Source organism: Octopus sinensis, linkage group LG22 (genome assembly GCF_006345805.1).
Source record: "Octopus sinensis linkage group LG22, ASM634580v1, whole genome shotgun sequence".
In the NCBI taxonomy this organism is placed as follows: Eukaryota; Metazoa; Mollusca; class Cephalopoda; order Octopoda; family Octopodidae; genus Octopus; species Octopus sinensis.
This window is the reverse complement of record NC_043018.1, coordinates 11,101,935-11,113,296: the sequence shown is the minus strand read 5'-3', so window position 1 is coordinate 11,113,296 and position 11,362 is coordinate 11,101,935.

Sequence of the window (11,362 nt, the reverse complement as noted above, 5' to 3'; positions counted from 1 at the left end):
CTTTTCCATTTCATTTATGAAAATTATCCTCACACATAAATGTGATCAATATTTCGTTTTAGTTTTTGCTATTTTTGTTTTGTTTTGGTTTGTTTTTTTTTCTGTTTGCTTTTTATTTTTCTCTTGCTTACACTTGTTTCGTCTGCTTAAGATAACGTAGGATAAGTGCTGTGCTGATGACGCCTGTACAGGCAGAAACACGTGTAAAGTTGTCCTCTTATCTTCAGGCAACAATCGTTTTCCATAATGGTATGTCGATTTTGCAGAAGTCTTGGTTCTAACTAATTGTCTCCCCTTCTCATTTAGAGTTCTTACTAAACTGCCTGCAAGTGAACGTTCTGCTTTCTCTGGAAGGGGAGATAATTCTTTAAATCAAGAATTTATCGTGCATATTATTTACTATATATTATTTACTATACTCTTATCTCTCATTTTCCTTCATTGTTCAAATACATGCCATCGGCCACTGGCTTATTTCTTTTACCTTATTTCAGCTCATTTTCGCTTCATGTATCTATCAATTTACATATGTGTGTGTGCGTGTATGTATGTGTGTATGTATATATACATATATGTGTGTGCGTATCTTTTTATGGACTTCATGTTAGTATATAGATATGTGTGTACATGTGTATAAGAATACATAGGTAAATGTATATTCTTACAGATATATGTATATATGTATATGTACCTATATGAATGTATATATATGTGTGTGTGTGTGAGTATATATTATATATATATATATATATATATATATATATATACATATATATATATATATATACATATACATACAACACTATATATATATATATATATTATATATACCTATATATATATAGATTATATATATATATCATTCGTTTAGTAGTGTATATTTTTTTTAAAGATTACTGTTATCCGTTTCGTCTCCCAAATTAATCTCGTAAATTATTGTCAAAAACAAATTAGAATAGTAAAGTTTTATAATTTTACATAACCACAACAACAACAATATTCTTCGAGCTTTTTCATTACTAGTTTGCTGCTGTTGTTGTTGTTGCTGCTACTGCTGCTGCTGCAGTTGTATTTGTTATTGCTATTGACGCTGCCGTTGTTGATGTTGCTGTTGCTGTTACTTTGTCCAAAGTCAGCTCTGCGCATGTGCACTCATGATCTAAGACATTCTAGCCGTGACCATTCCATGGGTTGCACCGTGCGTCTTGCAACACATTGTTATTCTTTGTTATGACCTTCCTTTTAATCTTAAACATAACTAAAACAGAGACCGATTTGACTGATGCTTCTAGCAGGTCGAGTGGCCGATTAATCGCATTGAGGATCCCCCCCACTCCATTGCTGCCTGCTGCCTGGTGTTGTTAATGATGATGATGATAATGATGATGCTGATGTTGATGTTGAGAAGGAGGAGAAGGAGGAGGATGACGACGATGACGGCGGCGATGATGATGATGATTATGATGACGATGCTTTTGATGATGCTAGTTAGCGGTGGTGGTGGCGGTGGTGTTGATAGATGAGGACGTGTTAATGATGATGTGATGATGATGATGATGATGATGATGATGATGATGATGATGACGACGACGATGACGATGATGATGATGGCGGTGGTGATGGTGATTGCTGACAGTTGCATAATGGGTATTATAACAAAAACAAAACCACAAAGACAAATAAAAAAAAAACGAAAAACAAACGTGCAAGAGTATTGTGAAGAAACAAATAAAAAATACGACTGAATTTTTTTTTTTTTGTGGAGGTGGGCAAATGTGGAATGGATTTAAACATGTATTTGAACATACAAAGAAACCAGATGCTAAAAGGAATCATGTTCATGGAATTTCAGAGTTAATTTCCATTCCATTATACACAGCAGACAGAAGGACTATTCCGTCTGTCCATTTTGGTTTTTGCTATTGCTTTATTATTTTTTTTTTTGAGAACGAAACGGCTGATCATTATTTTCTATTCATTGTTATACCACGCCTTCCACGACCACCACCAGCGCCACCACCACCACCACCACACTTTCCAAAACAAAAAATAGAATAATAAAAAAAATCATACACACACATACACACACATGCGCGCCAAAAAAAATCAACATGGAACCAGGCAAACAAAACGGTTTATCAAATTACTTTCCGCCATCGCCATCGCTAACATCATCACAACAATACCACTAACACCAGCACCAACGCCAACACCAACACCACCATTACCACCGACAACACGAACAACAGCAACAACTCCACACCACCTCCTGCTTCTTCCGTACACGCATGCGCATGAACGAACGAATGAATGAAAGAATGAATAATGAATGATAAATATAATAATAATAATAATAATAATAATAATAATAATAATAATAATAATAATAATAATAATAATAATAATATGGATGATGATGATGATGATGATGATGATAAACTAGGTGGAGTGAGAATAGAAACGGAGAATGTATACGTAATAGGTTGACAAACGAAATTACGAATAAGTAAAGAAAAAGAAGGAAGAGAAAGACGGGGTGGGAATAGAATTAAAATAAAGGTGACGACGGATGATATAATAATAATAATAATAATAATATAATAATGATAACAATAAATAATAATAATATATATTAATAATAATAATAATAATAATAATAATAATAATAATAATAATAATGATAATAATAATAATAAAAATAATATTAATAATAATAATAATAATAATAATAATAATAATAATAATATATCCATATCCATATATATATAAATATATATATATATATATGTATATTCATATGTGTATATATATATAAATATATATATATATATGGTATATATGCATGTATGTGTGCATGTATATATATATGAGTGTGCATATGTGCATCTGTGTGTGTGTTTTTTTATGAGTATATGCATATGTATTTATATGGAGGTAATATAATTGAGTTATTTTATTTGGTTAACATGATTGGAAAAATACGAAAATTATTATGGGTTTTTTTTCCTTGGAGTTAATTTGGCCGTTATCATAGTATATATATATATATATGTGTGTGTGTGTGTGTGTGTGTGTGTGTGTGTGTGTGTATGTGCGTGTGAGCGTTGTGTGTGTGAGTGGATGCAAACATACATATATACACATATACATATATATATATATATATATATATATATATATATTTATGTCTATAATGTATATAAATATATACATATATATATATATTATATATATATATAATATATATATATATATATATTTATAGGCATGACGTATATATGTACATGCATATATCAACACACGCAAACCTATGTTATTTTAAGAAGGGCATGGTGTACTCAATACATGCATTGGAGTATAAGTAATTTAATTTAATCGTTTGAAGCCTTCTGACGTTGCTTCAAGAACCTCTTTCTCAACCCTTCAGTCAATCGGACACTCATATGTATCTGCATGCATACGCCGTATAAATTATATGTGTGTGTGTCTGTGTGCATGTATGTATATACATGCATGTGTATGTATATACATACCTACTTCACAAATCATATGCATATATATGTATATGTATTATACACACACACACACGCATATATATAAACATATATATACATATATATATAATATATATATATATATATATATATATATATATATATATATATATATAATTATAATTATAATTTATTTGTTGAATTATGTCGAACAATTTACTGAGGAGTGATAGGTACATGCTGCCGAGGAAACGGTTGTAGAGGATATATATACATATATATATATATATATATATATGTATATATAATATATGTATATATATATATATATATATATATATATATAATATTATATATATATATATCTATATATATATATGTATATATATATATATATATATATATATATATATGTATATACGTATAATATATACAAAAATATATATACATATACAAAAACCATACACACACATGCACATTTATATGTATGTGTGTATACGTGTATTTGGGTATGTTTATCCCTTTGTGCGTGTGTATTTTTGGATGTGTGCCTGTGTTTGACTGTGTAGGTACGAAATTTCATTATTTTTAAGTAAAAAAAATATCACATTCGTAAAGCAAACATCCTATTAAACTTCAACCGAACGAATCAAATACATGTATACATATATACATGCAAACATACTCACATACTAACATATATATATATATATATATATACACATACGTGGTCATGTATTCCCACATGTGCACACACACACACACACACATATATATATACAGACAGACAGACAAATACGCTCTCTCATACACACGCTCAGAGACTTCTTTAAAAAGAACAATTGATAAATCAGAAAACGATGTTAAAAAGAAAAAAATTAAAAAATGAATAAATAAATTTATTAAAAAATAATAACGATTAGCGGGACAGCCTACAGACAGACAGACAGGGAGAAAACAAAAACATTGTTCCATTTATTATTATAAGTTCTGGATTCTAAGACGAAGTATTCGGCTTTCTACTGTCGGTATTTTTCTGAAATTTTATTGGAGACCAACCATGAAAGATTGATTAATAAAAAATTAATTTTAAAAAAAAATATCTGTTGATTCACTGAAAATGTTTAAAAAAAAAACTGAAAATGTTGACGTTTGTGTTGGTGTTTTTCTCTTCGCTATTTTCATATTTTTGCAGGTTTGTGCTACTCTGAGTATACGGAGCAATGCATATGTGTGTGTCGTAGTGTGTGTATGTAAGTGTGTGGGTGTGTGTGTGTAGAGTATGGTGTATGTGCATATTTTGTCGTATATCATACTGGGTGTTTGTGTGTGGTTAGCTTAGCTTGTGCGGTGGTGTGTTTGTAATGGTGTGACGCCTGGTGTGTGTTGTGTGTGTGTGTGTGTGGTGTGTGTGTGTGTGCGTGCGTGTGTGTCCCGGGGTGTCAGGCTAAAATTAACTGCATGAAAGGAAAAGTAAACAAAATGTCTCGTCCAAAAACAAAATTATTTTTTAAAAATCAAAGAATATCAACCGGACTATGACTGACAGATAGCAGTTTGCTGAGAGTGACCACCACGGCCTCAATACGGCTATGGAATGTCTCTCACTGTATCTCGGGAAGATCTTCGAACATCTCGGTGACCTTGGTCACCATCTCGGCTTTGCTGTTGCAGGCAGAGCAGAATTGTGCCTTTGTCAACTGTGCTCACACAGTAATTCATTAGGATTGCAATCGGAAGAATTTGGAGGCCAGAAATTGAGGCTGGGGAAGTCGTAGGAATTCTCCAGCAATCATTTTGATTCTCTCCGGAGGTATGACAAAAACGGAATCCTGTTGTCAGACACGGCCTTCCAACAGCAACCTTGTTCAGCCAAGGTTTGGCCAGAGTCTCCAGAAGCTTCACAAAGCCGTCTGAATTGTACCTAAGGACTGAGTATGAACTCTGGCATGCGGGCACAGTCAGAGCGTCTGCTGTGTCCCTTCCTGCTGGCCACAGCTTCGTAAACTCCGTTGCAGCCGTCCATGTCGTGCCTTACAGCCATTACAGTGTTCACAGATCATTGAGTATTTTGATACTCGGCGCGAAACGTCAGAAATCAGGTAAGTCTTTTCCAACATTCAGATAACTTCCGGTCCGCCATTCCTCCATCTCAGCTAACTTTTTTCTCAACTATAACATTAATGTCCATGCTCTCCAAAGCCTTGGACTGCTCATCAATTCATCAAACAGTCCCTGGAAGGGAAAGAAGATGAGGCATAAAAAATTGTTAAGGTTAGCCTGAACACCCTGTAGCGGGGCTTGTGTGACGATGCGTTCGTGGTGTCATGTGTGTGCATGTGTGTGTATGCGTATGCGTGTGTGTTATATCATGGTATATGTGTGTGTAATGTTGTGTATGTGGTGAAGTGTACATGTGTGATAAGTGTTGTACTTTAGTGTAGAGTTTTTCGTGTGGTGTGTTGTTATGTGTGCGTGTAACAGAGAGAGAGAGAGAGGGGGGGAAGAGGGACTGTGTGGTGCATTTATGTGTTTGTGTGTGAATGTGTGTGCGAGAGAGAAAGAGAGAGTCTAGATCAGAGCCAAGATCGGCAACCTTTTCTGAGAAGTGGGCCGCAAGAAACAGCCAATCATCAGGTGGGCCACTCTACCGAAAATTTCAGGGTAATATTTAATTGGCGTATGGCAGAGAACCGACACAACCATAAGGACACGGGACAAAAAGTTTAACGCCACTTCGACTGTCTTTACGTTCTGAGTACTTATGTCGCCGGGGTCGACTTTGCTTAGTGAAACTGTGTGTTGTGTATGTGTGTGTGTAAACAGAAATAAGAATATGAATAAGTCTAAGAATGAATGTATATGAATGAGGTCAGGCATGGCTGTGCGGTCAAGAACCTCGCTTTGCAGCCTCGTGGTTTGCAAAATTGCGTTTTCTTTTGGGAGTGTCTGTGTGGTAAATAGCTTGCTTACCAACCACATGCTTCCGGGTTCAGTCCCACTGCGTGACACCTTTGGCAAGCGTCTTCTACTATAGCTCCGGACCGACCAAAGCCTTGTGAATTGATTTGGTAGACGGAAACTGAAAGAAGTCTGTCATGTGTGTTTATGTATGTGTGTGTGTGGGTGGGTGGGTGTGTCTGTGTTTGTCCCCACTATCGCTTGACAACCGATGTTGGTGTGTGTGACACAGAGAGAGAGAGAGTGTGTGTGTGTGTGTATGTGTGAGGGTGGTTGCGTGTATGTGAAGGTGACAGTGTTTAGGATAGGTAAGAATGTGTGGATGCGAGTTTTGTAAGATTGGGTTTGTTTGAGACATCGACAGAGACAGACAGACAGACACACACACACACACACACACACACCCGTACACACAGAGTCGGTGTGTGTGGGGAGGTGTTTCTGTGTGTGTGTACATGGAAGGTAAGATTTTAGTGATAGTGTATGAGTGTAAGGTTGTGGTTGTATATGATTGTGATTGTGTGTGTATGTGTGTGTGTGTGTGTATGTGTGTACTCTTTTTACTCTTACTTTTTACTTGTTTCAGTCATTTGACTGCAGCCATGCTGGAGCACCGCCTTTTGTCGAGCAAATCGACCCCGGGACTTATTCTTTGTAAGCCAAGTACTTATTCTATCGGTCTCTTTTTGCCGAACCGCTAAGTGACGGGGACGTAAACACACCAGCATCGGTTGTCAAGCAATGCTAGGGGGACAAACACAGACACACAAACATACACACACATACATATATATATATATACATATATACGACAGGCTTCTTTCAGATTCCGTCTACACAAATCTACTCACAAGGCATTTGTCGGCCCGAGGCTATAGCAGAAGACACTTGCCCAAGATGCCACGCAGTGGGACTGAACCCGGAACCATGTGGTTGGTAAGCAAGCTACTTACCACACAGCCACTCCTGTGTGTGTCTAAGTATTTGTATATTTGAGAATGTGTGGGTTTAAGAATATATGTTACTATTTCCGTGTTTCGGTGAGTATTTTAAAATGTACGTAATTAAGAACTTGTGTGCTTAAGTCTGTGTGTGTGTGTGTGTGTGTGTGTGTGTGTGTGTGTCTGTGTGTCTGTGTGTGTCTGTATATGTATGTTTAATAAAATGTGTGTTTAAGCATATGTTTGAGTGTGTTAAAGCATATAAATGTGTGTTCAATGAAGTGCGTGCGTTGAAGTTTGTATGTGTATAAGAACATGTGTGTCTGTCTGTGTGGGTTTATATAAAAGGTATGTCTGTATATAAGGGTGAGTCTATATATAAGGGTATGTCTGTCAGGTCGTGTGAAAAAGAGTAGAACTAAATATGCGCACGTTTGAAATCATAAGTGTGTGTAAGTGTACGAATAAATCACCGAGTACGTGTTTATACACACGTGTGTGTGTGTGTTGTGTGTGTGTGTGTGTGTGTACGTGTGTATGTATCTCTGCACCTCGTCTATAACAATAGCATGCCTACTTTTCGATGCAGCGGTGCACTTACACCTAGCAATACAGCTGCACTTAATTGCATTGTGTTACTTTATTTACTATGAACCAAAAACAAATACAAAAGAATCAGTTTGTTGCGACAGCAAAACTTGCATCATTGACTAACCTTGTCGCAACACATACAGTCACCTACGTGTACACTCACCTACACGTACACTCACCTACACGTACACTCATCTACATGTACAGTCACCTACGTGTACACTCACCTACACGTACACTCACCTACACGTACACTCATCTACACGTACACTCACCTACATGTACAGTCACCTACACGTACACTCAGCTACACGTACACTCATCTACACGTACACTCATCTACACGTACACTCATCTACATGTACAGTCACCTACGTGTAGACTCACCTACACGTACACTCACCTACACGTACACTCATCTACACGTACACTCATCTACATGTACAGTCACCTACACGTACACTCACCTACACGTACACTCACCTACACGTACACTCACCTACACGTACACTCACCTACACGTACACTCATCTACACGTACACTCATCTACACGTACACTCACCTACACGTACACTCACCTACACGTACACTCATCTACACGTACACTCATCTACACGTACACTCACCTACACGTACACTCACCTACACGTACACTCACCTACACGTACACTCACCTACACGTACACTCACCTACACGTACACTCACCTACACGTACACTCACCTACACGTACACTCACCTACACGTACACTCACCTACACGTACACTCACCTATACGTACACTCACCTACACGTACACTCACCTACACGTACACTCACCTACACGTACACTCACCTACACGTACACTCACCTACACGTACACTCACCTACACGTACACTCACCTACACGTACACTCACCTACACGTACACTCACCTACACGTACTCACCTATACGTACACTCACCTACACGTACACTCACCTACACGTACACTCACCTACACGTACACTCACCTACACGTACACTCACCTACACGTACACTCACCTACACGTACACTCACCTACACGTACACTCACCTACACGTACACTCACCTACACGTACACTCACCTACACGTACACTCACCTACACGTACACTCATCTACACGTACACTCACCTACACGTACACTCACCTACACGTACACACCTACACGTACACTCACCTACACGTACACTCACCTACACGTACACTCACCTACACGTACACTCATCTACACGTACATCATCTACACGTACACTCACCTACACGTACACTCACCTACACGTACACTCACCTACACGTACACTCATCTACACGTACACTCATCTACACGTACACTCATCTACACGTACACTCACCTACACGTACACTCACCTACACGTACACTCATCTACATGTACAGTCACCTACGTGTACAGTCACCTACATGTACAGTCACCTACATGTACAGTCACCTACACATACAGTCACCTACGTGTACAGTCACCTACTCGTACAGTCACCAACACGTACAGTCACCTACATGTATAGTCACCTACACGTACAGTCACCTCTAGACGGACAGGCTCATCTATAACACACTACAACACTACTACAAAAGCGTTCAAAGAACACATCCGTCGCATTCAGTAAAGGCAACTCTCCAATGCAATTTAATGCAACTCTTCAATGCGGCCCTTTAACAACACGTTCCTCATACCCAGCCTGAGACATCTACAAAACTATCTTCAAGAGCACAACCCACACAGACAGTCCAGACAAATCCACAACACAACACAGCTACTTGAACACTATCTTTTAAGAACACGTACCTCACATCCAGTCCAGATGCATCCACAACATACCACAGTGCTACTACTACATTATCCTTAAGAACACAACCCTGACACCCTGACACCCTGTCCAGGCAGAGCTACAACACCCCTAGATACTACTACAGCACTATCTTAAGAACACATCCATCACTCAGTTTAGTTGTATCTAAAACAGTGGTTCTCAATCGAGATCCATACGACCCTGGGGGTGAATATTTGGTGCTTTGGAGGTCCGCGGTAGTATTTTAACGGCCCATGAAAAGATTATGGTTTATACCAATTTTTAGCAAGAAACAACTTGGTTTTTTTTTTCCTCCAACGTTTTACGTAGTTTAACGTGTTTCTGCCCACCGAAACATGATCTTCCAGGTCTTATCGCAGACTTACACAAGTGAAAATGTGAAAAGCAAGCCAGGAATTTTGAAAGATGTATTTATAAAACTAATTTTCGATAGCTATGGAAGTCCACTAGAATAATGGTACTCCGTCAGTTGCGACGATGAGAGTTCCAGTTGATCCAATCAACGGAACAGCCTGCTCGTGAAATTAACATGCAAGTGGCTGAGCACTCCACAGACACGCATACCCTTAATGTAGTTCTCAAAGAGATTCGGTGTAACACAGAATGTGACAAGACCAGCCCTTTGAAATACAGGTACAACTCATTTTTGCCAGCTGAGTGGACCGGAGCAACATGAAATAAAGTGTCTTGCTCAAGGACACAGCGCGTTGCCGGGAATTGAACTCCGAATACCCTAAACCCCAATCATTCGCACCAGAATAAAGTAGTAATGAAAGGGGCCCATAAATGAAAAATGGTTGAGAACCACTGATCTAGAACTTTGCTGTGGTGTCATCCTAAGGACACATCCGTCACAATCAGTCCAGTCCAGATCATATCTACAACGCATTAGATCCCTAACTACAACACCTTTAGAACATTTACTTCACATTCGGCCCACACAAACTCCCAATTATGCCTATAATACCGCTGGACACTACAACAACAACACCCAAAGAACACACGCGATCAGTCGACATAAACATTAAGTCGTTGATACAACGCAACTGAACACAACCGCATCACCCAAGAAGCTCATCCCTTACAATCAGACGAGGCGGGTATATAACACCCCAGAACACTACTACAACACTATCTTTAATAACACTCAACGAACTGTCAGACCACACGAACACTAAATCATTTCTACAACACACCAGAACAGCATCCGAAAAACACGTCCCTTAATATTCTGTACAGTCAACAACAACAAAAATGGACTTTTTCCTTCGGTACCTTTCATTACATGTGTAACCGTTCCTTAGCAAACAAAGGCAGAGGGTGTTCGGATTAAATCCGACGATATTTTGTGTCTCCGTTTTCTTTGGGAACAGTTTGATGTATTGTTGAGCAGTCAACAGCGTTGGAGAGCATAAAGACCATAAAGTCGTAACTGAGAAAAAGTTCGTTGACATGGAGGAGGATTGGAAGTATTCTGAATATTGGTTTCAAATTTTGGCACAATACCAGTAATTTTTAGGGTGTGGGTTCGATTACTTC